This window comes from Lepidochelys kempii, chromosome 5 (genome assembly GCF_965140285.1).
Source record: "Lepidochelys kempii isolate rLepKem1 chromosome 5, rLepKem1.hap1, whole genome shotgun sequence".
Taxonomy (NCBI): domain Eukaryota; kingdom Metazoa; phylum Chordata; order Testudines; family Cheloniidae; genus Lepidochelys; species Lepidochelys kempii.
The window spans coordinates 61,268,200-61,294,347 of NC_136384.1; the positions used below are offsets into that span (position 1 = coordinate 61,268,200).

General features: G+C 42.1%; 1 protein-coding gene across 15 annotated transcripts in view; it reads right to left on the reverse strand.

Moving 5' to 3' along the window:
• MCTP1 (multiple C2 and transmembrane domain containing 1) overlaps positions 1–26,148 on the reverse strand; it is a 477,029-nt gene that overhangs the window by 358,607 nt on the left and 92,274 nt on the right. For 4 of the 15 annotated variants that reach the window (XM_073344525.1, XM_073344524.1, XM_073344520.1 and 1 more), the window contains one exon: positions 5,489–5,692. The exons of the other annotated variants lie outside the window; for them this stretch is intronic. The gene's annotated coding sequence lies outside the window, so the exon portion shown is untranslated. The remainder of the gene's footprint in view (positions 1–5,488; positions 5,693–26,148) is intronic. 15 annotated transcript variants of the gene reach the window in all.

Consider the following 26,148-nt stretch of genomic DNA (forward strand, 5'->3'; position numbering starts at 1 on the left):
AGGATGGGGAGCGATGTCCTGTGCAGGCGGAGCGGCTACTTCAGGTCTTATCTGCCTATCCATGTGAGAAAGCATAGGTGAGCGCCTGACAGCTTTTCTACGGGTGGCAGAGTGAACACTCGATTGTGCTGTGGTGTAGTTCCATGGACCCCAGTGTGGCCATTGCCCAGAAAAGTCCCATCCAGGGGTTGCCATACCAGTGTGGGTAGCCACTAGGATAGGACGAGTGTGATATAGTGCATCTCCCACTTGTAGGTAAGCAAACCTAGGAGGAATACTGTAAGGAAAACATATAGTCATTGTCCCCTTCCTCCTCCTCCTCTTCTCCACTTGAGAGGCTTGGAGCGGTAGGGGAGTTCTGCAGATAGGGTGCTGAAGGTCCCGGTGATAAATCGGTGCTGAGTAGTGGAGATTGAGGGGTATGTGACACTCTTAAATCCCCTGGATGTAAAAACTGAGGCGGTGCAATGACTCCAGGTGCCAAATAATAAGGCAGGAGAGGAGTACGGGTTAACTGAAGTGGAGCTGGTGCAGCTGCTATTGGTGCAGGCAGAATCTGCGGACCGAAGGTTGCACTGGGGGGTGCATACTGTGCCACAGGAGTAGGTGCCTCAGACATGGGCACTGGCGGGCAGGCAGCCAGGTGACATGAGGTGGCTCGGTGTCAGGAGCATCGGCTGCGGAGGGTGAGAAAGCAGCTCCACAAGATCAAACAGTGGTGCCGTGATCTCTGCTTGTGCTCTCTGCACCGTGACAGCGCTCGGCCCCGTGCTGTCAAAAGTTGCTGAGGGAGAGCTGTAGGAGGCGGGCAACTGAAAGCCCTGAGCCTCAGCACCAGGAAGCTGAGCAGCCAACTGACAGTCGGTGCCTGAGGTGCCTGCAGAGTTAGAAGTGCTGAGCCATGGAGCTGCGAGCACTGGTGAGGTGGAAGTCATTTGAGACTTTTTTGCTGAGGAGCGGCCCCTGGGCAGGGGAGGAAGCTGGCTGTTTCTTTGTTTTACTTTTCTCCCTTGAGGGTTTTAAAGAGCTTTGCTGGCCAGGGTCAGACGAGGGTCTGAGGGACTTTTCTAAGAGGAGCAGTTTCAGTCTGAGCTCCCTGCTCTTGCGAGTTCGCACTTTAAGCTTATTACAGTGGATGCAGTTTTGGGGTACATGAGACTCCTCCAAACAGCGTACACACTGTGAATGACCATCTGAGATAGGGATGTGAATGACCATCTGAGATAGGGATGGCCTCGTTGCAGGAGGCACATCTCTTGAAGCCAGGGGAGCCAGGCATGTCTGTAGCCGAGGTTTTTGTTTTGTTTTTTAAACAAACAACTCTAAAAACTAAACTATTTTTCTTAAATAGTAACTCTAAAACTAAACTATCTAACTTAAACTGAGAAACAGAACTATCTATGAGTAAATCTGAGAGGACTGCTGAACTCCATCTCCAGCTGGGAACGGTAGAGAAGGAACTGAGGAGTCCCGGCCGTGCACGCGCTATTCAAACACTGGTTTCAGAGTAGCAGCCGTGTTAGTCTGTATTCGCAAAAAGAAAAGGAGGACTTGTGGCACCTTAGAGGCTAACCAATTTATTTGAGCATTAAATAAATTGTTAGTCTCTAAGGTGCCACAAGTACTTCTTTTCTTTATTCAAACATTGACAGCTTGCGATGCAGGCAGAGCGCTTGCGCGGCCTGTAGGGGTACTGCTGTAGAAATCTCCGATCAAAGGCGCTGGGACGCACCGTGACCTGAGGTGGAGCACCCACAGGGATATCTCTCGAAGAAGAACTGTTGAACATTAAAGTGATTAGACCGTGTATTACTGAAGATGAACCATCAGCTAGCCTTGATAAATCCACTGTTTCTCAGTTTAACTGGGATTTAGGATTCCCAATAGTCATTAATTGCTTGTTTTAGGACCACTGCTTCAATAACTTCTTTTAAATAGCTGATTTTAAAAAAAACAACCTTTTCTGTTTCATAGAATTTAGTTAAGATTACTTTGCCCATTTGTAAACTGTCTAGGTTATCCATGATTTACCAAACAAGATTCACCAATCCTAAATGGTGATATGATACACTAAAACAAGACTCTCTGAGTTTTGGGAATAAGGTACTTTGGTTATCTTGATAGACCCTCTCTTCAATCTAGCAAAGAAAGATATAACATGATCCAACAGCAGGAAGTGAAAGCTAGAAAAATTCAGAATGGAATAAGATGTAAATTTTTAAGTGAGGGTAATTAACCCTTGGAATATTTTACCAAAGTGTGGTGGTGGATTCTCCATCATAGCAATTTATTACATATATTTTAGAAAAATATTCAATCTCTGTTGAACACTGCCTACAGAGATGTATACAGAAGAGGCTGTAACTGAAGTAAACATTGTTTGTGTTAAAGGAAAAAAAAATTAATCATACTAACTGTAACTAATTATTTTCCTTGTTTGTAAATCATAGCATTCCCTAAGGCAGGCAAAGAACCACTTGTGACTAAAATAGTGGGAGCCATAGCCCTGAAATGGCATGGAGAGAGAGTTATTAACATTTGGTCCACCCTTTGTTTCTCTAGTGTAATTTTTAGTAATTTTTTAAATAAAATTACTTGGCTCTCAACAACTTGAAACACCCCTTTCTGCCCAGCCCCTGCTCCTTGGTACAGAGCTAAGGCTCCCAGCCAGTATATTTTTTTGGAAATACCAACCCATTTCTGCTGTGAGAATGTTTTGATGTTTCTAAAACAAAATTATGGAATTTCAGTTCCAAGAAAAATTTTGTGGGATAAAAATAGAAAGGTTTTGGTTTTTATCCCAATTCAAGCTACTAAAGTTACTGATAAAAATTCTAAATTTTTCATGGAAATGAAATCTTGTTTCCCAGCCAGCTCTACTGATGACCTCTCTTTGCTAGATTTCAGAGTAGCAGCCGTATTAGTCTGTTGAAGTGAGCTGTAGCTCACAAAAGCTTATGCTCAAATAAATTTGTTAGTCTCTAAGGTGCCACAAGTCCTCCTTCTCTCTTTGCTGGTTGATCTCATGGTAGATAGGTACCGTGTCTCATGCACCTTATTGTATTTCTCACTTCTGCACATTTTTTAGCAGGCCAGTTCTCTATTGGCCTCCTGTTCTTAATTTTCATGACAAATCTGCTTCTGAAGCAAGCATATTAGTATAAAATCAATATTGCCAACTCAAAATATTCAAAAATCATGACTCATCCCAACCTGCAAATCACAAGACTGACTTTAAAAGAAAATCATGGAATTATAAATTGTGGGGCAGGACTGTTTGTTTGCCTTTTGGGTTTTGAGCACTTAGGTTATGTTTTCAGTCATCTCCACAAACACGAAGGCTAGAAACTTGCCTTTTCTTTCTAATTATAAAGCTGAGATTTTTACATAATCACAATTTAAATAGCTGAGGCATTAAGAAACAAACAACAATAAATTAATTAAATTGTGAGCTCGCAATACTGCAACACAGATGTCCAGGAGTTATGAAGAGTCCAGTAAGGGGATATTTTATTAATTGTTAACTAGAACAACAAAGTTAAGTCAAAGAGAGTCATACACTTCAAAGAACTCATCACACTGCGAAAAGCTAAACTAGCCATGCTTTTCTCAGTTCTTTATTATTTTTCATTAATGTAGAATAGGTTCTTTTTGTGGTCCTGACAACTTTTTATTTAATGTGTCAAGCACAATATCATTTGATACATTCAAAGAGAATGATCATAATTCATTTTTTCCTCTACCTAGGTTTCAGGTGGCTGTAGGAGTGAAATTAGTGAATTTTAATGGTTATGAGTAACCAGCTGACAGCTGTACAGAAAGCCAAACAATTCAAGAAACTGCTCTGAAAGCTTCTATGTACAGCTTTATCCAAAAGAAACCCCGAATCTGGACCTATAATGCACCTGCTATTACAGTTTTGGGCCTCCTGTAAAAATAAACTGTTTTGAGAAGTCAGCTAGACAATTCACCATTTTATTTATATGTTCATTTATTTTTAAATCAGAGCTCTATAATCAACTACTGTCAGTGCTGCTGCCTACTAGCTGGATTGCAACTACATAGTTTGCTCATCATCATTATTGGCTAATTTAATAAATAGAAATAAATAATAAATGATCTACGCCTGGATGTCCTCCTGTAATTAAAAAAAAAAAAGTTAACAAAGACTCCTCTTCCCACACAAAAAGATAATAAATACCCACTTGCCAACATTAGAACCATAAATCACCCCCCCACACACAATGAAATTCCCCTCCAAAAGGCACATAAACATTTCATACTAACCCCTCTAATTTAATCTCTTCTAAGCACTCCCCAAATGCCCTAGAGAAAAGATGGACTTTGAAGATAATTTTACATGAAAAAGTAACTAACACATTACAGACCATTGCACACGTCTGTCGGGGATAGATCTTAAAGTCTCAGTTAAATTTGAGGATTTGAGTGCAATTATGAGGAATTATGACATGTGTGCACCGTAGTTGGTTATATTTTGGATTTCAAATGGAGCTCTGTGTGGAGCTGAGTAGTCTGAATGTTTCTGGGTATTTAGATGTTAGGGTGGAGAAGTATGTAATATGAGGTTGGTCTGGATGCTAAGATCATATTAACTAGTGATTTCCTTGATTCCTAGTGATTGTATCAATAGTAAATGCATTTGAGCAACCTTATTTCTAAATAAAAGCTAATTTTTGAGAGAATTATGTTCATGTATTATTTTGTTAACAAAGAGCCCATCAATCATGTCCTTTCCCCATCTCTTTGCACTTCTATCCCAACACTAGCTATTCCTTACTTCACAAATCAATCTGTTGCCTTAAAGTTCTTGATTCTTTTAACAAAGAGTTGTCTAAGTACAATTTTTAACTTTACTGCATTCTTACTATCTTCTCTCTTGCACTGAAGCTTTGTTTTAGAAAAACAAAATTTAAAAAACTACCAATCATTTCAGAACAAATCTGAGACAGGTTGGACCCCCCTTCTGGAATGCCACCTGATGTGCTGGGGTCCCACCCCTGCCAGCCTGGGTTTCCCTTGCACTGGGTTGCTGTGCCAGGCTCTCACACCCCTTTGCAGCACATACCCAGGCAAGACCACACCCAGCTGCAGACACAGACTGCAGTCAGATCTGTGTGAGAGGATTCACCCCGCACTCACATGCACACCCACTGTGGAGAGGTAAACCCCAGATAATATTGTCTTGCGCTGTATAGAAAGATCTGCACAGCGCAAGCTCATAAAAATTTGCTCCCTCCCTCAATGTGAAGAGAGATATGCACAGATTCTCCCCTCCCCCACAGATATGGATTGCACAAACTGGGTTATGTTATTAACAAGAAATGAGTTTAACAACTACGAGAGACAGATTTTACATGCTTATAAGGGATAGAAAACAGAACAAAGCAATTTACCAAGCAAATAAAACAAAACACGCATATGAAGCTTAAGATCTTAAAGAGACTGGTTTCAAGAAATAATTTCTCACCCTAAATGTTGTTTTAGGCAAGTTGCTGAGTTTCTGTGGCTTAGAGTTCCAGTTATGTCGTCTTACAGACTGGACCCCTGTCTCAGTCTGGACTCACTCATGTCTTTCCCCTCAGATTAGTTCCTTTCTCTCTTCAGGTATTTTCAGCAATCTTTCTTCTTGGGTAGGCAATGGAGGAGAGTCCTGTTTGCCTTACTCCACAGCCTTAAATAAGATTTACATAAGGTGAGAATCCTCCCACAACCTTCCAAAATCTTCCCTCCTCAAATGGCCTTGGTTCCTCATGATCTATGATCCATTCATAATTTCTTCAGCTGCATGATCTTTGTCAAATGATCAAGGAAACTCATCCTTTTGGTGGCAGCTCTTCTTCAGTAGCACAGCCTCCTCCTATATCCCTCTTTATTTACAGCAACTAGCCTGACTGCAAGGCCCTGCATTCTCTCAGTTGGCACCTGCTGCTCTACTTAACTACATTGCTATCCTGTTTCCCCCTTAGTGATGATGCCCCAGAATGCATGGCACATCTTGAAAGGGAGCTCCACACCACAAAAGATTTGATTTTTTTCCAAGGCTTCTGAATCACAGTGTTCACTTTATGGCCTGACTCAAAGAAAGCCCTAGAGTAGTAGGAGATTTAAAAGGGGCAGCATCTGGGCCCAACAGAGATTCTACAAGGCATGCTGAACCTTCTTCAGGTAAAGCACATGGCTGGGGAGTGAGCTAGGGGGTGTATATTGGAGGGATTAACTTCTGAACTAATCCATAGTTTAAAAAAACAATTCCAGTTCAATTCAGGTGATAAGCAATGGTTCATGTCTTACTTTGCCTGAACAGGGTAGTCCATCTCTAATATGCATCTTATTAAGTAATTCTCTTAAGCATTAAGTACATAGGATTTTGGTGAGATAACATAACTACTGAAAAGTTAGTGTCAATTGTGAAAATAATGGTTCAAAGTTTAAATCTTAATCATCTACTAGAAATTGTGCAATAAACTCCATAAAGTTCTGCTAAAAGCAAACAACATTCTGGGATGTATCAGCAGGAGTGTTGTAAGCAAGACACAAGAAGTAATTCTTCTGCTCTATTCTTCACTGATATGACCTCAACCGGAAAATTGTGTCCAGTTCTGGGTGCCACACTTCAGGAAAGATGTGGACAAATTGGAGAAAGTCCAGAACAACAAAAATGATTAAAGGTCTAGAAAACATGACTTCTGAGGGAAGATTGAAAAAAATGGGTTTGTTTAGTCTGGAAAAGAGAAAAATGAGAGGGGACATGATAACCATTTTCAAAGTATGTAAAAGGTTGTGACAAGAGGAGGGAGAAAAAAATGTTGTTCTTAACCTCTGAGGATAGGACAAGAAGCAATGGGCTTAAACTGCAGAAGGGAGGTTTAGGTTGGAGATTAGGAAAAACTTCCTAACTATCAGGGTGTTTAAGCACTGAAATAAATTGCCTAGGGAGGTTGTGGAATTTCCATCACTGGAGATTTTTAAGAGCAGGTTAGACAAGCACCTGTCAGAAATGATCTAATATTACTTAGTTTTACCATGAGTGCAATCATAGGACTAGACAACCTCTCGAGGTCCATTCCAGTCCTATGATTCTATGCAACTCCTGTGATGGATTGAAGTTTCTCTGTCTCTAACTTGCATTAAAAAAATCCCAAGGACTGCAGCATTCTGTTGCATGTAGGATGCGTTTTTGTGCTCTCCTACACAAAATACAATGGGAATATTTGAATGAGACCATGACAAATTAAGTTATACCATTAACTTGGATTAATTTGGCACAAAGGGGATGCCTGACAAACAGCATCTCTACTTGATAGAGAAATAGAACATTCTGAGAAGAATACATTCTGCAGGACAGAGCCTTTTGTGTAAAAGTAGAAATGTTTGAAAAATAGATCTAAAAAGGTTTGTTGTTCTTGGCTGGGGTGTTACTGAAATGTAACATTTCTTTGGGACATGACAGGTTTATTCCATAGCAATGGAACATTGGACACAAGGGGACATTACAGCCTGATTAGAAATAATTTGTAACCATCCAAATCTCAGTCTTTTAGCTGGACATCTGTCATGAACACCACTATTTTTCAAATTACTTATTTCAGACCCAAAACTCAAAAGCACAAAAAAAAAATCCAAATGGCATAGGTAATTTTTTTTAAAAAAAGCAAACACTATTAAAAGAGTAGCAGTCTCAGGGAGAGGCAAGTGGCCAATATACAGCCTTAGAGATCTACAATGCAGCTTGAGAGGTCTCTTAACTACAGATCCCAGCATGTGATACTCTATCTTGATGTATTCGCACATGCAAATACTATATATTTAAGCATTACATGGGTACGTCATAAATCAGATGGGCAGTGATGGTGTAGAGAGCAATGTGGTAAAGCTGCTGTAATTCTCCAGTTGGGGAAACTTATACGTCAACCAGCCCGGGAGGTTTTCATGCCTTTTAGGGGAGCAGATACAAAGAGCAAGTCACAGAGGCAGGGTGGCTAGTGTCCTGGGAGAAGTGGAGTATTGGAAGCAGTTGGAGGATGTTCATATTGGTATTCACCTTTTGGGGTCCTCAAAAAAGAGAGTTTGTAGGGAAAATCTGGCTACTGTGATATCTGCTGACTAAAAGGCAAGAGAAGGGGAAGAAGCCAACTTCACCATCATGTCTGCCACCTCCACTGTCTCCTGGGACCCTGAGGTCCAGTGTGATGCCACTGTGGCTTCTCTCAGGATTAGGAGATATCCTGACCAGACTGGGCCACAGAAAGAAGAACCCAGATGACATTGCCACCTCCAACCAAATCCCACACACAATCTGGGATGTGAGAATGTCTCTCCCTCCCCACCACACACACCTCAATGTATCTTTTCCTTCCCTACCTTATTTCTTCTCTTTCCTCTCTCTCCCGTTTTTCCTTTGGTCTAATAAGAGCTTGGCTAGGCTGACCAAGACTGCATATTTTGCAACACTGGTGTAAGCTTGTGTAATCAGAAAGGCAACTGAAGGCAGTGTCTTAAATAGCCCAATCCTGGTACAAGTTTGTGGGTTTTGTAGGGGCTTATAAAACAGTGTGCTGTACTTATGTTTTTCCAGCAGTGAGATTGCAAGCAGGGTGAAGAGGCAAATGGGGAGGCGAGCAGGGTGAAGAGGCGAATGGGGAGGTGAGCAGCAGACCAGCAGGTGGGCAAGGAGCCCCCTTGCCAGAACCTCCCCCAAGCACCTCCTGCCCACCAACAGGCCCTACTGTTCAGTGCCTCCCACTCCCTCTCAGTACCTACCATGGCTCAGATGTTTCGCCTGTGGCGTCAGGAGGTGCTGGGGGGGGGGGGAGGAGCAAGGCACAGCATGCTTCGGGGAGGAAACGGAACTTGTTGTGGAAGAGGCTGGGAAGGAAGAAACAGGGCAGGGGTGGGGCCTTAGCGGAGCCAGGGAGAGCACCCCCCAGCAGATTAGAAACTCAGCACCTATGTCCCGGGCCCGGCACCCCCCTAGGGACGACCCTGCATGGAGGCAAGCAGACCAACAGAGAAGGCAAGACTGCACATTCAAAATGGAGTTGGCAGTCTGGCACAGATACATAGGGTTCACAGTCTCAGAGAATACATACATATCCCACAATTCGTCATACGTTGTATGTTCCAAACCATGATATAGGCCAGAAAGGTAATAACACATTACAACAAAGTACTATATTCTTTTTTATATACACAAAAAGAGAAGACAGAGCCATATAATGGGCCATACCAGAGCAATGGTCAGCTTAGCCCAGAGGGAAGTATGCACATGCAAAGGTGGCTTTATGCCCACCTCTGATTCTAATGGTATCCCATGCTGGGATTCCCCTGGGGCAAGGGGATCCTGAGGAGGCCAGTTAGACTGGTATCCCAACCACTTTGCACCACAGGTACAAAAGGGATCATCACGGACTTCATTTCTTTCACTGGGCAGAAAGAAGAGTAAGGGTGAGCGCACAGAGGTAACAGTCATGCTGGAGACTTATCTGCAACTTTTAGATTACTACATTTAGTTGGTCTTTTTTAACCTGTAGGTACATTTCCTGACTTTCAAATATATGGCTAATAAATAATAATAATAATAATATAGTAGTGTAATATGATATTTTAAGTTGATATGTATCTATGTAAATCACACTGACTTAGAAAAATTTGGGGTCTTGTGGCCTGGTTCACCATTATGTTAAAGCAATTTTTTGCCAGTGAGACTCCTTTGGAGTTGCAGTGGTATAAAACTTAAGTAATGGAGAGAAGGATCAGGCCACTGAGCTCCAAGATCTATAATAAGCCAATATACTTTCTCCATAAACCTAAAAAGCTGTGGGTTGGGTGTTTCAAGATAAGGGTAGACATACTTCTTTGAAAGTCAAAAAGTGTAACCATCTTCAGTGTCAGTTTGGCGCATCTGAATGGTGTACTAGTAAAGGAACTGATTATTGCATTTTTCATCCAGAAAAGACTTTATCCCAAAAGACTTTACAAGTCAATATATAGGAACCACCTGAGACACTAATGAAATGCAGCCAGCTCTACAACAGCAGCACTGAACAAGATGAGAGCAAAGAATCTTATCCAAATGAAACTTTGGAGGGGAAATTATAGGTAAGGAATTACCTAAATGGACATTTGAATAGGGCACTGAGGCAAACATCCCTGCTCTTTCAAATAAATAAAATAAATATCAACACAAAAACTATTAGGAATGTGGTATTGGACATAAGCATCCAGAACTTACACAACACAACTAAAAGATGTCACCTCACCACCACAGCATCTTCCTCATTCTCATGCTAGTGTATTGGTTCATGTACTGACTCAAAAAGAAAGAGGGTGATTTAGAAGCTCAGACAAGTCCTTCTGCATCACCTATGGTCTCTTTAGAGATTTAGGGCTGAAATCTCTGCCAGTGTAACCTCATTGACATAGGCCAGAAGAGAATGATCCTCATCATCCAGGTTCTGATCAATCTTTTTTTCCCTAGTTTAATTTGTGAAATATGACAAAAATCAGTTTGAGGGGCTCTGGCTAAAGGTTCTAAGTCATTGTACACTAATATGGGGGGGAAAAACCTTTTAAAATATATTTTCCAAAAATGTCAAGCTTTAAAAGTGCTAAAGATAAACACAAGAAATAAATCTGTATTTTCAACTTACATTATACCAAAGTCCCAGAAAAATATACTGTGCTGTATATCCTTCATGGTTAAGAAATATCACAAGATTGGAATTCAACAATGTTAACAGTGACAAATTTTTATTCCCTTTACAATTGCTACATTACTCAAATAATCACTATAAACTAACATCTGTATGAATATAATTTGGACAGTGATATACAATATAGCCTAAATAATTTTTCAAAACCAAATTTGATTACATAAATCCAGGCGACTGTTCACATACCAATGTATTCTACATTTTATTATAAATAACTATTACATTATTTATTAAAAGAGACTTGTTGAGAGACTATCATTCTCTGAGAATATTTGATAACTGACTACTATATAAATAGACGTCTTATGCCAATGACTTGGAAGTGAGCTGTTTAGCAGGTTAACCACTTAATAGCCAGCTCTCTCTTTTAGTATTCTTACTTTAGCTCTTTTAAGATGTATTTTTTCTAAATTGTATTTTTCTTTCCTTTATGTTATGCTTCTTTTCTAATAAAAACTCTTTCAGTGTACCCAGGCACATAACCACTCTCACTCGCTCCATTTTCCACTGTCAGAGGGTGAGAGGCCCCTTTATAGAGAAAAGGGCCAGTCTTGCCTACGCTATAATTAGCAGAGTGGGTGGGACTAAGGGGATCAAGGGATAGCCTAATGAACACCTGGACCTCATAAAAAGGGCTGAGAGAACTCTGAGACGAACTACAGGAATCAGGTTAGGCCCTTGTGGAAGGCCATATAATAAGGTCTGCAGGAAGCGGGGAATTGCAGTGAGTGGTAGCCTATATGAACTGGACTCCAAGCAAAGCAGTCTAGGAGTCAGCTCTCTCTAATGGAGCAGGAAAGACAAAGGTAGATCAGAAGAGGCTGAGAATTGAAACAGGAAGGCAGGCTGAAGAGGAGCAGGAGGGGCAGAAGAATCTTGTTTGCTTGGACTTTTGTTACCCTAGAAGGGGATAATGTGGGGATGAAGCTTAGCTAAAGAGCATTCTTTATACTGTTTTGATTTTTCCCAATAGAAAAATCAAAATATTTTGGCAAAGAAAAGTTAAAATTTTCCAGAAGATTTTGATTTTAGAGCAATTACATTTTCCAAAAAACACCTCAGTGGAAAGTTCCCATCCGTCTCTAATCACCAGGCTGAATCATCATCATCATCATCTTAGCTGAATACATTTTTTTACACTAAATAAAATCCTGGACCAGATGAGAATTATAAGGGGGGAAAAGTTTGGCACCTTCCCCTCCAATGATATACATGCAGGGAAGGAAAGTGGAGCCTTCAGTACCCTCTTCCCTCACTCCCCTCTCTCCTAAAAATATCCCTCATTCCCCACAGTCTCTCCCCATGTCTGCTCTACCAGGCCAAGGGAGAAGGCTCCAGTGCTCCATTCCCTCCACTGCTTCCTGATCAGGGGAATGAACCCCATATTGCGTGAGTGGGGAAGGTATACCAGGCTGAGCCCGCTTTCTCCCCCACCCACCTTTCTGCTGCGTCTAGAAAGAAAGGGGTGGTGAGAGCAATTCAGGAGAGCGTGGGGAAGAAATAAGGGGGTCAGATGTGCAGTGGGGCATGTAGGGAGAGCTTCAGCTCTGCCCATCCCCCAAACCTCCCCACATACATATGGCCCCATTTCTGTCCACCTGTTTCAAAACATGCCCCACAGTGTTCAGCTGGGATAAGGAGCTGAGGATGAATATGCTCAATGTATGCCACACAGGTTTGGAGGCCAGTCAACTGACCAGTCAAATAGCGTCAACTGATCAGTCAATTGACCACCTATTATTTGACCACAGTCAAATACTGGCAAATATTCTAGCAAGAATGCCCTGATGTAGGTGGTGGTCTATCTTTTTGATTGCATGATGGTGCCAACTATTAACAACCCTACTTAAATATCTTGAACACACACTTTACTACATGCTAATGCCACCTGTTGGTGGAAAGGTGAAATAATGGAAAACTGGGCATCTTGACTGGCTGGTATCTTTTAGAACAAACATTGTATGCATATCTTTTTTGTATACCAGGCATCAATGTACATGGTGGTTTCCAAAGCACATTAAATAAGGCTATGTCTACACTACCATCTATGTCAGCATAACTTATGTCACGCAGGGGTGTGAAAAAGCCACCCCTCAGAGCGACATAAGTTACACCAACATAAGGGCTCGTGTGCACAGCACTATGTTGGTGGGAGAGCTTCTCCTGCCAAAATAGCTTCTGTCGCTAGCAGAGGTGGTTTTATTATGCCAACAGGAGAGCGTTCTCCTGTCAGGATACAGCGTCTTCACCAGATGTGCTGCAACAGCACAGCTGCATTGGTACAGAGGCGCTGCTGCAGTGCTGTACATATAGACATGGCCTAAGTTAAAAGACAGTCCCTGCCCCAGTGAGTTTACAATCTAATTAGATGAACATACAGAAATTAACTCAGATGGGAGTGGGGGGAGTTACAGGAAGGTTAGTCATTAAACTTCCTCCCGCAACGCAAAAAAAAAAAAAGATGTAATCATAGCCTCTCCCTTGAACTAAAGTTTCACAGCTATTATACCTCAACAAACAACCAACCCACATTATAGGACCATATAAATAAACCTCCTTACTTCTCCCCCTCTCAGCAACAGTCCCCTTAATCCTCCCCCTCATACACACCCCAGCCAAACCTTGTTGATCATGTGAAAAGTTCTATGCTAATGAGGAGTGTGTGACATCATAGGCCCCTCCTTTCGTACTCTGTTTCTCCTCCCACTGCTGCTTATGAATCTACTGTGTTTGCTGCAGGGAGAAGAGGCCACCTACTCCCCTCCCCCTATATGTGATCTAGGAGTCTGTAAGGGAGAGGGCAGCATGCCCAAAGACATTTTGAGTGGCTGGACAGCAGGTAGACATGCTATCCAATGGTCCTGGTTGATTGAAATACAAGAGACACTTTACAACCTAGAGAACATTCCAGACATAGTGTGACATTAACAAAGAAAAGGAGTACTTGTGGCACCTTAGAGACTAACAAATTTATTAGAGCATAAGCTTTCATGAGCTACAGCTCACTTCATCGGATGCATCCACAAGTACTCCTTTTCTTTTTACGGATACAGACTAACACGGCTGCTACTCTGAATAATGCATTATGCAGAGTCATGAAAAGCCAGAGTCAATTGTATTATAAAAAATGACTAGATATGAACATGGAAAAACTGTTCAAGCTAAGTGCAAGTTCTGTACTTCTAGGAATGGGACATAGACAGAATGGAGAAACTTGTCAAAGCTAAATTATAGCAGTCGAACACCAAGAAAAGGAAAACTGGTCTGCATCAAAATTTGTTTTCTTCTGTGCATTCTCCTTCTACTTAGTCTTCAGCATCATTGTCACGGAGCAAGGAGTTTTTTGATGAAGACAGTGATATGAGTGACAGCGAAAATAAACTAATTCCATTTTTTCATCTATTCCAGCTGCTCCTGCATCAAGAATCCTGACTCCCAGATAGTCTTCAGATGTTCATCAAATTGGTATTAAGAGCTTTTCTGACAGAATATCCCAGGACTAGAAAAAACAAACTTGATCGTACATTTACTAGAGGTATTTATGCCAGCAGTAAACCATTTCATATCGTTGAAAATCCTTAGATGCTACACTTTTTTCATAAATTGAGTGCAATTTACAAGTACCTGAATGGAAATGGCTTGCGGAAAGTCTTCTGAATGCCAAAGTGGATAATGTGAAAAAGATTAGGTGTTCTTGTTGTGCAAGCTCCTTACATCTCTAGTGTCTGATGGAAATTTTAACAGCTGTGTAGCGTAGCGACAACTCACTGGCGCGGCATCTCCTACTGGTCGTCTTGGGAATTAGCTCTCCAAAGTATGGAGCGCCTCCTTCTAGCCGGTGTCTTGCCTACCACTGGCCCGTGTCCCTCCCCGACCCCGGTGCCCCTTCACCTTGGGGTGCTGCCCCCTGGCAGTGCCCCCACACTCTGGGTCTCCCCTCCCAGGGGAGCCCCCAACCCTCTATCCCCACCTTGCCTCACTGGCTACTGCCAGTCATCATCTACCCCCCGTTCACTGGGGCAGACTGCAGTCTGTAAACCATTCATCACCAGCAAGGGGGGTTTGGACCTACTGCCTTTCCCTACAGCCCAGTACCTCTCTTTAGGCCTTGCACAAGGCCTGCAGCCTAGGGAGTTGCCAGGCTGGAGCTCCCCAGCTCCTCTTGCCTTTCCCCAGCACTTCTCTACCTCTGGTACCCTAGCTCCCAGGCAGCTAAGTCCTTCTCTCTCCACCACTAAAGAGAGTGACTTAGCCCCTGGCTCACAGCCCTTGTATAGGGCCAGCTATGGCCTAATTGGGGCATGGCCCCAGCTGTGGCTGCTTCCCCAATTAGCCTAGCCTGTTCTCTCAGGAGCAGGGTAACTGCCCCGCTACAGGCTGTTACACATTTTAAGGACATACAAACAATTCTTACACAGGTAGCAAATTATAAAACAAGAACCAGCCAGTTCAGTCATAAAACAATGTGGAATGCAATCCCAGTAATTGAATCAAAACAGCTTACTCCATCAAGCTGGAAAGTGGGGTGTCCCCCTTGCACTCTAGTTACAGGGGCAGAAATTATATTAACGCTTCCATGTACTACTGCATGTGCAAACCAAAATTGGTCAGTTTGGGAAATCATCCACTCCAAAACCAAAAAATAGACTGAAGACCTCCACTGCTGGGGAGTGAGCTGATCACCATGTACCACAAAATAAGATTCGAGAAGAAAATGGCAGATGAAAAGTTGACTCAACATTCATCATATGAAGAGGAATGAGGAGATACTGATGAATTTGACAATGAAGACAAAGATATAGATAAAGCAATTGAAGCTGATAAAGAAGATAATAAAATGCAAGATGCTTGAAGAGCTGGCCTTCTGCTTACAGCGTAAGTGCATTTAACAATTACTTTTTTAAATAGTTGCTATGTATTTAAACAAAAATAAAAACAATTTCATTTCTCTTTAACTGTTTAGTCTTGAACAACATTCACATTTAAATGTGAACTTAATATTGCTAAAAATTGTATTTTTTTCTTTTTTAGAATTTCATTGTTTCATATTTTTCCCCGAGTTAAAATAATGCAGTTAAAATAACTTGTTTTTTGTAATTAGGCATAAGTACCTAAGGCTAAGCATATTGGAGATAATAAAGTCTTATTCCTTGTTCTAATAAATTAGTTCTTTAAAATATTTGACCATATTGCACAATATTTGACAAGTCAATTGACCAATTATTTTTGGACCGATCTAATGCTCAACCCTAAGTTGGCACAGGCACACAATGCAGACTCCGCAATGAGGAGCTGAGAACAGACATGTGTATATATATAAATTGAATGTTATCCATTTACTGATTTATTCATCTAAGCAGAGAATAAACCAGTCAAATGCCATGTCATGTTGTCAGTGAAAAGGGAGGTGCAGCTCTTCAAACTATCATTCCCATGTGTAGTTTCTTTTCAAACACATCAGCGACAGGGTAACTAAAACAAAAAAACAATCCATATAAACAAGTTAACATTTAAAAAGGCACATTAATACCTATTTAGGGCCCAGATTAGACACTTGCTATCAATGAAGAATGTCTAATTTTTAATTTAGAGTTGAATTTAACGAAATTAAAATCCAATTTAACCAAATGAAAAATAAAGCAAAACCCAACTGGCACCATGCTGTCACATACGATGAAAACAATGATGGTCTGAATAGCCAATTTAAAAAGAAAATACTCCAAAAGCTGTGCACATTTCTGCTAACCTCAGTTCATATATCCATAGGGTTTAAGGCCAGAAAAGACCACATATATTCTGACATCCTGTATATCACAGGCCATAACATTTCACCCAGTTACCCTTGTATTGAGCCCCCAAAATTGTGTTTGCTAAAGCAGGTCTTCCAGAAAGACATCTAGTCTTGATATGAAGAGTCCATCACTTCCCCTGGTAGTTTATTAAGTGCACGCACTATTAAAAATGCGTTCCTTATTTCCAATTTGAATTTGTCTGGCTTCAGCTTTTAGCCATTTGTTCTTATTAGACCTTTCTCCACTAAAGAGCCTTTTAATACCCACGGTATGGTTTGATTGCCTCTAGAGGGAGCATGGCATGCTGGGATGTGTAGTCTGTGGGGAGGGGCCTGTTGTCGCCGCAAGACAGAATAGAGGAGAGGAAGGGAACTCAGCCGGGGCTTGTCCCTTGGCAGGGTGGTGGGGCACCAAACAAATAGTCAGGGGCTCAGGCCCTCAGGCAGGGGCTGAGTAGAATAGTTCAATATAAGCCCAGGCTCCTAGCTTTAGCAACCAGGGGGAGGGGGAGACTGCCAACCACGAGGTGGGTGGCAGGGGGGACACAGGCCCACCCACTTGCGTCCGAAGACCTGCTGCTGTGTCAGTGGGGATCCTGGCCACAACACACTGACATTGGCTCTGGCAGTGCTGCAGCCAGACTGGGGTAGGCTGCCCCCAGGCTACTTCTGGACTCCCCCTCATAGGGTACCTGGGTCAGGGTAGTGTCCTCAGAGGGTTCTAGCACCATGGGCTCCTCTGGGCAGCTGGAGAGGGGTAGGCTCGGCAGCTCCTCTGGGCGTTGATCAGCGTCAGGCATTGGCCGGTCTGGCCAGTCCTCGGGTTGGCCGCAGCTTGCTTGGGTCTCCCAAGCCAAAGCCAGGCCACGGGTGTCTGGCCTCTCCGGCTGCTGTCGCCCAACTGAGCTCTGGGGTTGGGCTTTTCTACTTCCTGTCCTGCGCCTTGACCTCTGGGGGGAGGGCGCAGGATCCACTGGCTCCGTCCACTTTAGTGTCTGGGGAGGTTCTTCCCTTGGCGGGGTGGTGGGACACCACACCGCCTCATTACAAGGAGGTTTAGCGAGACTGGCTGCTGGCCACTTTGCTGCATGTGAGGCCTTTTGCCTTTGGGTGTCTGAAACCAGACAGGTTAGTAGCAGCAAAACCTAGACCATCTGCCAGGCTGTGTGGTCTCCTCTAGGAAACAAGCGTGATGAGTCTCAGGCTTGTTCCTAGCAGTTGGCAGGCTCCAGGCACAAGGCTGGATTACTCTCTTCCCCAGGATTTAGGATGCAACGGTCAGGTTTCAGGCATGTTATCTGGGCTGTATGCAGCCTTGTGCTGTTGCTTTCTTTACAGTATCTGTCATAAACTTAGATGAATTGAGGACTTTAGCATGGCACCTCAGGGGCAATAAATGTGCTTACGTTTATTTAAAATTCACTTACATTATATTTTTATTATCAACAAAAGAAATCCAAAACACATTCACCTAGTAAACCCAGTAAATTTTGCAGAATTTTAAAATATTTTGTGCAGAACTTATTTTTTTGGTGCAGAATTCCCCAGGAGTAATATATAGAAAATGTCAAATGTATTTAAAAAAAAATCATTATTGGCTTTCTAATAATAAAAATGTTAAGAGGCTTGTTAGAGGTGTAAGGGTGGGATCTGTCTGTATCCAATTATGAATTCCATGTTGTGTTGAACATGTAAACTGGACATACCCAAAGACAACCTACTTTTCTATGTTCAGACAGCTGCTCTACCTAGGAAAGGCTTTGACAGCCCATTGAAGGACCAACACAAAATTAACAGGGAATTAATAGCTTTAAGAACCACCATCAAGGGTTCTTCAAAGTCAATGGCTCCAAACTACTAGCCTACCCCACTATGGAACAATGATGGTTTTACACAAGGTGGGGGTAAGCTTGACTCAGGGAGGTGGCTGAAGATCCCAGTGAAGGATATGGCAAAGAGATAGAGGTTTACCTAAAGCAGAGTGCTGCTCTGGGTGGTGGGGCCAGGGGAAAGAGAGCAACATCATCACACACATTCAGACACACAACCAAAGGACTTGCAGGAGGACAAGAGCAAGAGTGACTCTACATAGCCTGCTGACAAACCTTGGACTCACAAGAAGGGGAGAGATCAGACCAGGAGAGGGTGCATCTCATGACTTGTTTTAGACATCTGTAACTTTCAAGTGTTTTAATAGTAAAGTTACTGTAATTAAGAAATTCCTTTGCTAAACCAGTATTCCCTGCTTTCCTGCCACACTGTCCCTGAAGAGATTAAACTAGAAGACAGGCATTCTCACAGCATAGCTGGAGTTCTGAGAGAGGATGTGTAAATGACTGGGGAGGTGGGAGGGACTCTGAGGTCTCAGGCACAGATTTCAGGGTCTAGGGAAGTGTGGTAATGCCCCATATCCCAAAGAAGGGTGTCTGACAAGAGGTCTGAGCCTGGAAGCATGCCCTGTAATCCCAGAGCCAGGAACAGTAACTAGACTCCACCCAGACCCAGTTGTCTTGGAAGCAACCAACTGGTAACCATACAGTGGGGTATGGAACCAGGTATTAATAGAGGGGAATCAGGAGAAGAAAGAGTTGACCAAAAGCCAAGGAGGCTCCATAACAGTCAAAGGTTAAGACACTCTGAGTCAACTCCTCTGCATTCACAAGCTTGTTGTATTTCTGTGTTGGATGAGTACAGTTTCCAGTGTATTTTTATAAACTTGTAGTTCTTATTTCTACACATATCAGTTTGTTCTGCCTTGGGTATGAATAATTTGAACCACACATACTTACCGGATTCTAAACACAGGAAAAAAAACTTGATCACCACTGAGTATAGTCCAAGGAAGGCTTCTGCTGAGTATATAGTAATGGTCACAACAGCAAAATCAATGTTGCTTAAGTGTAAGGTAGGTAAAACACTCAAGCATAAAGTTTATAGATAGTCAAACTCATGTTCCACTCCCCCAAATATTCCTAAACACACCATAAGAACATTTTCATACTAAGGTCATTTTTTATGTTGTTGCCTTGGCTGGACTGATACACAGAACCAACAGAGTGCTGTCTCCAGTTTCAGATCTTCAAGCGCACCCATGCAAGTGTCTAGAACTCTGAAATCCAAAGGAGTGTATACTCCAGGGTGGGGTAAATGGTGGCAGTGTAAATGCCAGTTAGATAAATTTCAGTTATTATTGTATACTATATTTGTTAATTGATTTTATTGAACTGCTCCCGTGGATTTAAATCAGTAGTGACATTTAATCTTAGTCTGTTATACCCTGTTTCTTTAAATTGTTAAATTAGAGTTAATGCATCTTTATTTAAGTATATTGGATGTATATTATTTATAATTGGTATTTTTGAGTTAAACCCATGCCACAGATGATTATTATTATTAGAATAGGTTTATTCCTAGAGGTTCCCAAGGCACACCACTGAGTGTGTAAAGGGGCCAGCCAGGTGGAGGCACTGGCAATTTTAAATTCCATTAGGAGTAAAGGGACTGCAGCAGAGGGGTGGATAGAGGATTCCCATCTATCCATCACCACCAGTGGGATATTCAGGATCTCCTTCAGTGTCAACAACATTAGGCACCCAGGCACACAGCTGAGTGGCACCTGCTCCTGAGTAACCCAGGGAGGAAAGAGGGGTTACCAGGCCCGGTGCAAGGACCTTTCACACTCTAGGCGAAACTTCCACCTTGCACCCCCCTGCCCCCCAGGAATCCTGCGGTAGCTCCCCACTGCCCCCCTCCACCCTGAGGCACACCCCCTGCGGCAGCTCCCCTCCGCTACCCCCCTCCTTGGTCCGGGGAGCGCCCCCCCCTCCCCTCAGCCTAGGGAGCCACGTGCAGCAGCTCCCCGCCCCAGTTCACCTCTGCTCCACCGCCACTCCCAACCACTTGGCGCCCTGGGCGACCACCTAGTTCGCCTAGTAGTTGCGCCGGCCCTGGGGGTTACATATGTAAAATAAGGCAGCCTATTAATTAGGAGGAGTTTCTGATTGTGAATGTATGAGATCTATGTTGCATGATCTGCACTAGGAGCCGGATTATGAATGGAGCACAAAAAAGTGTTGCTTTTGATCTATAAAGCTGTGGCTTGGGACCTGCTTATTTGAGATACTGCTTCTCCTATACCACATTGCTCTGCTAGCAGCTTCTTTGCTTTTAAACCAATAGGGTTATAGCTCAGCCACATTCCGTGAGTGCAGATGTCGCATTCTCTATGAGGGACTTTGAATTTTGACATTCCCTCTCAGCCATACAATGGTCCTGAATAGTATATAGAGGAGTAGAGTTGCCAGATGTCCAGTTTTTGACTGGAATGCCTGGTCAAAAAGGGACCCTGGCAGCTCTGGTCGGCACCACCGACTGGGTTAAAAGTCTGGTTGGTGGTACAGCGGGAGCCTTAAGCTAAGGCAGGGGGTTTTTTGGGAGGGAGGAGGGGTATGCTTGTGCATCAGTATTCATCAAGTAAGGCTAAGAATTTTTAATTTTAAAAGACCTAAGAAAGAATGCATACAATAAAGAGAGGTGAGAAAAAGTGAGGCATGTTTGCAATCTGTTTTTAAATACATTTATAACATTTCTGTTCTCTTCTTTTATAGTTGGCTTTAAAATTTACAAGGAAAAGTTAATACCATTCAAAGAGTTTACCATTTTTATGGGTATGCTGTAGTATTTCCTTTTGGTTTTATAAGTGGAGTCGTTTCAAGATAATTGCTTGAAGTGTGTTCTCTAGGGCATACGATTCCTTGAACTCTATCATTCTCAGGTGGGTATGTGAAATAAAGATGTCACCCACTGTTATTTTTCGGCATTCATTATAAAGTAGATCATGTCTTTATTCTCTGCTTCTTCCAGAAAATCTAATAATACATAGGATTGTTTTGAAGAGCTGGGGGGGAGGGAGGAGAATCTATCGTTTTGTCCATTTTCAAACATTACATGGTGTTATTTCATTTCCTGTTGTCCCTGTGATACAGTCTTCAAGTTCTTGTACTCATTCTGCTTCAATTTTAATTATTGTGTCTGTACTTTCAATAGATTGTTTGAGTTCACATGCTCTGTGGTCCCCTGTTCATATATCTGTTTTTTGCTGCTCAGTCAACGTGCCCTCCAGTAGACAGGATAAAAGTCTGTAACTGGATTTCCCCCTTAGGATGTGGTGGTTTTGGTTGTCTGGTTGTCTGGTTGTTTTCGTTTTTGTTTTTAAAAAAAAAAACCAGTTAAATTGTTTGCTTTATTCAGACTAAAATTTCTTTTGGATGGAAGTTGTTTTGGAACTTTTAACCAGAAGCCTCCACAGAAGCTTTTCAAAAAGTATCTGTATCTGTCCACCACTCTTTCAGCCCCCCCGCCCACAATCCATTTCCTTTACACATCCCATCCTCAAGACCTTACATGGTAGCCACCAATCACTGCCAGGACTCCACTGACGTTCATCAATGTTGCTCACCAAAATCTGGTTTAGACCAACATTTTTCAACAGTCTCCAACCATTGCACTACCACATCGTAACAATAGCGGGAGCACTAGTCTAGCAAAGCTTACACATTTTTGCCACTACTTGTTCCTCAATCTGTGTGGTGCTTACAGACAGCCCCCCAACCTGAAGCAAATACTCACCAGCAACCACACACCACACAACAAAAACACTAACCCAGGAACCTATCCTTGCAACAAAGCCCGTTGCCAACTGTGTCCACATATCTATTCAGGGGATATCACATCAGCCATGCTATCAGAGGCTTATTCACCTGCACATCTACCAATGTGATATATGCCATCATGTGCCAGCAATGCCCCTCTGCCATGTACATTGGCCAAACCGGACAGTCTCTACGTAAAAGAATAAATGGACACAAATCAGATGTCAAGAATTATAACATTCAAAACTAGTCTGAGAACACTTCGATCTCTCTGGTCACTCGATTACAGACCTAAAAGTCACAATATTACAACAAAAAAAACTTCAAAAACAGACTCCAATGAGAGACTGTTGAACTGGAATTAATTTGCAAACTGGACACCATGAACTTAGGCTTGAATATAGACTGGGAGCGGATGTGTCATTACACAAAGTAAAACTATTTCCCCATGTTTATTCCCCCCCCCCCCGCTACTGTTCCTCACACATTCTTGTCAACTTCTGGAAATAGCCCACATTGATTATCACTACAAAAGGGTTTTTTTTCTCTCCTGCAGGTAATAGCTCACCTTACCTGATCACTCTCGTTACAGTGTGTATGGTAACACCCATTGTTTCATGTTCTTTATGTATATAAATCTCCCCACTGTATTTTCCACTGCATGCATCCGATGAAGTGAGCTGTAGCTCACAAAAGTTTATGCTCAAACAAATTTGTTAGTCTCTAAGGTGCCACAAGTACTCTTACTTTTTGCGGATACAGACTAACACGGTTGCTACTCTGAAACTTTTCACAAAGTGCACGCTCTATATCGGACTTCAGTCCTCAAAGGAAACTCGCCCAAAACCTTCAAAAGATGAGCCTAGGAGCTTAAATTCATAAATTTGCTAGACACTACAAATCGTGGACTTAAATATACTGGATTTATGGCTTACTACAACAATCTAAAACCCACTATCCCCCCACTCCCAGTGACTGGACAGGTGTTAATGGGCCACTTTGCCTTGAATGGTCCCTTGAGATATCAGTTAAGTGTTTATGCTAAACAATTTGTTCCAATTTGTCTTTATCTGTACTGTGTACTCTGTGTCACATTTTTCAGACATGAAAAAGAGCTCTGTGTAAACTTGAAATGTTGTGTCTCACACCAAAAGAAATTGGTCCACTAAAAGCTTACCCATCTTGTGTCTCTAGTATCCAGGGACCAACATGGCTCCAACAACACTACATATATTTTATTGTTACTGACCATTACAGAGATAATTATTTTAAGCACCTGGATAACTGACAAGGGATAGAAAACTTTGATTCTCTTGACAACGGATTCCTTTTACATGGACAATATTCTGCATTACATCATGCAGGAATGTGAGGACTTTTGAGACCCATGACCTCCCGTGATCACCTTCCTAAAACAAACAAAAAAAAACCCTAAGTTTCGTCTTTCAGATACTGTTATGGATGCTCAACCTCATATTTGAATCTGTTTACAGAACACGATAACAAGTTGTAGTTTCTGTATGCATTTTAAAATTTAAAAATTAAAGATGCTTTGCAGATAAATTCCAATTACTACATTGATTTATTTTACTCTTTTTACACCGAGTCAGAATTTTAATTTCTGTGCTTCATCAAGATCCCATATTCAGAGTTAGCTTTGAGATTCTTACTTCCATCACTACCCTATGAACAAACTGAAATTTCTATAGAAATAGGTTTCCTAGCAAACCAGTATGAAAGGTTATTTTAAATAAAGTGTTCATGAAGGTTGCTAGAGAAATATTCCACACTGAAGTCTGATAACTCTCAATCTCCACAGGTAGCCAAATGTTAAGTTCTAACTGTGCTTTCGTGTCTGCACCCTTTTGAGTAAGACTTCAGGAAAGCTTGATAACAGCAAAAGGTAAGGTTTATTCCCCTCACTCTTTCACTGTGCTCGCATTCTTTGTTTCCCCTCTTCTCCTACCCAGTGCATCCCGCAAATTGTAATTCCTGGACTCAGAGCTACAGGAACCAGGTAGGAACAAACTTAGAAACACAAACTGGGGTAGTTATCAGCACCTAGCTAGATACAACATGTGGCATTAAAATTATTCACCACTTCCAGAGCAAAAAGGACTCTATTCTTAACATGGGAATAATTCACACAGCTGGAGAAAAAATGAGTTTCCACTCAGATTCCTACTCATTCTTATGTCAGGGATAGGGTGGAATTCACTTCATGTAAAATCTGGGTTTCTACTCCTTTCTCCTGCACTTGAGGTGATGCAAGAAACAATGAATATCATGTGAACATCCACTGCCATTGCTCTAGGACCTGACCTCACCAGTTCTCACTGACCTGGCTGAGGAAGAGCACAGTTTCTGTAGAAACCATGCTACCAGGCACTTTCAACTCCAGCTGCTTCATGGGATTCCATAGCACAAGTTAATATAGTCTCCTGTAAGCAGAGGAAGAGATAATCCAAAGGAACACAGCCCCCCCCCCCCCCCCTAAATTCACAAAAGGACTTCTATGTGGTCCAGGGGAAAAGGGATATTCTGCCTAGAAAGAAAACTCACTCTCCATGGTTGCAGGCTGGGGAGCATGAATCCCTAAATCAAACCCATATTCATTCAATCTTAGTCTCTTTGCTCTCTGGTGGAGCAGACTGTCAACTGAAGAAGTGTTCAGCTAGATCATGCAAGGTACAGTTTCCACAAGTGAATAAATCAAATTTCACTCAGTGGACATGTAGGTTTTCTACAGTCTAGACTCTAGCAGAACCTGGGACAATTTTTAGTCTGAATGGGTAAATGCAGATACCCAGTAAAACCATCTTTCTAGGTAATGTAAAAGGGATGGGAGCATACTTCCCACTGCTACCCTCTATTCCTTTTCAGTGATTCATTCTAACAGACTATCCTGCCTCCCGGTCCAACTTTTCTGTTGCTCCTATACACTTTTCCCTCCTGAAAGAACCTACATCACATAAGAAGAAAAGAGAAAACATGAACTCCCAGAACCCTGTGAACATCAACAGAAGACCAGAAATGATTAAAACCTAAAAATGCAAAAATGAAGCCAATTGGTTTCCAGGACAACTATTCACCAGAGACTAAACCAAAGCAGCAAACTCGTAGCTTAAAATTCAAGTTACACTTTGTCATAAATATAAAGGAAAGGGTAACCACCTTTCTGTATACAGTGCTATAAAATCCCTCCTGACCAGAGGCAAAACCCTTTCACCTGTAAAGGGTTAAGAAGCTAAGATAACCTCACTGGCACCTGACCCAAAATGACCAATGAGGGGACAAGATTCTTTCAAATCTGGATGGGGGGAGGGGGTGGAAGGCTTTTGTTTGTCTGTGTGATACCTTTGCCTGGAACAGATCAAGGATGCAAGCTCTCCAACTCCTGTAAAGTTAGTAAGTAATCTACCTAGAAAATGCGGTAGGTTTTCTTTGTGTTTTGGCTTGTAAAATTCTCTGTGCTAGAGGGAATATATATTCCTGTTTTTGTGTCTTTTCGTAACTTAAGATTTTGCCTAGAGAAATTCTTTATGTTTTGAATTGGATTACCCTGTAAAGTACTTACCATCCTGATTTTACAGAGGTGATTCTTTTACCTTTTCTTTAGTTAAAATTCTTCTTTTAAGAACCTGGTTGATTTTTCATTGTTCTTAAGATCCAAAGGTTTGGGTCTGTGTTCACCTGTACCAATTGGTGAGGATATTATTATCAAGCCTTCCCCAGGAAAATGGGTGTAGGGCTTGGGGGGATATTTTGCGGGAAGACGTCTCCAAATGGGCTCTTTCCCTGTTCTTTGTTTAAATTGCTTGGTGGTGGCAGCGTACCGTTCAAGGACAAGGCAAAGTTTGTGCCTTGGGGAAGTTTTTAACCTAAGCTGGTAAGAATAAGCTTAGGGGGTCTTTCATGCAGGTCCCCACATCTGTACCCTAGAGTTCAGAGTGGGGAAGGAACCTTGACACAC